Genomic DNA, 1,308 nt, shown 5'->3' with positions numbered 1-1,308 from the left:
GAGAAGCTAGTTCCAGCGAGGAGGCGGCAGGGCCTACAGGCCCCCGCATGCCCATCCAAGGTTCCCTATCTCCATCCACCAGGCACCCAGGCCCCGGACCTGGGGGGCGTCCTCCATTCTTCCCTCCCTTCCTTAATGTCCCTCCAGGGCACCAACGCCTCTCCTTCCTGAAGCCACTGGCTTGGACTAAGCCACCCGACCCCTCATCCCTCACCCCCTCACACGGACCCACTGCCACAGTGACCTTCCCATAAGCAAATGTAATGGCATCCACTCCCTCTTTTAAAATGCTAAAGGCCCCGGGCTCAATAAACTCAAACTCCCCAGTTGGAGGAGGAGAATCCTCCCCAGTCTTGCCCAGCCCACCTGCTGGCCTCTCACCTCACCCATGAAGACTTTCCATCAGCCTCCACTGCTTACTCCAGGCTCCTTCCGGACACCACACTTTTGCATCGGCTGTCCTGGGGCCAGAGGACCCAATGCCACCTCACCCAGCCAGCCCCTCACTGCCCTTCAATGCCCTGCTTCAATGTGGCTCCTCAGGGGCATCTTCCCTGCCTGGCAGGTTGCTGGATGCCCCAACCCCTCTCTTTCTCAGTGGACATTTCACAACTTTATGCATGCCAGGCACCATGCCCTGTTGTAACTGTATTTACATGTCTGTCTCCATCACTCCACCCGTCCTTGCCCAAACCCGTGAGCTTGGGATTCTGACTTGTCCCTTTGTGTATCCCCAGCACTTTGCCCAGTGCCTGGAGTGCAGTAGGGACTGGGTCAATGAATGAGGGATGTGGTTTGCACAGTCAGTAGAAGCGGAGACCAGTCAGGGCAAGAAGACCAGTCGGCTGGGCGGGGAGGGGCCTCGGGCAGGAAAAGGAGCAGGGCCTGGCCCTTCCTTGGCCACTAGAGCAGTGGGGGCAAGGCCAAGGGTGTCTCCCTACCCAGCTTCCTGTGGCCCATCACGGTGCATGGTGGGCCCCTGCCACCTGACACACTGACTTTAGGATGGAGGAGCTCCAGGGAGCCTTTGTAGGGCAGCCCGACTTTGGCCCTGGCCTTGGAAGGACAGGGTACGCTGATACAACCAGACACAACGGGGTACCATTTTGTATTTGATCGCTTGCTACCAGGACAGGCTTGGGCAAGGTGCTTAACCTCTCTGAGCCTGTGCTCTCACTTAGCAAAACTGAAGAGGACCCTGGTTCAGACTCAGGCGGGATTCCTGGCCCCAGGACCTCAGGCTGGAGATTGTTGCTATCTGCACCTGCTCTTCACCTCTGCCTTCCCTGTCCCTGCCCCAGTCCCCGC

The sequence above is a fragment of the Myotis davidii genome, unplaced genomic scaffold (genome assembly GCF_000327345.1).
Source record: "Myotis davidii unplaced genomic scaffold, ASM32734v1 scaffold8509, whole genome shotgun sequence".
Lineage (NCBI taxonomy): Eukaryota > Metazoa > Chordata > Mammalia > Chiroptera > Vespertilionidae > Myotis > Myotis davidii.
Note: the sequence above shows the minus strand (reverse complement) of the source record.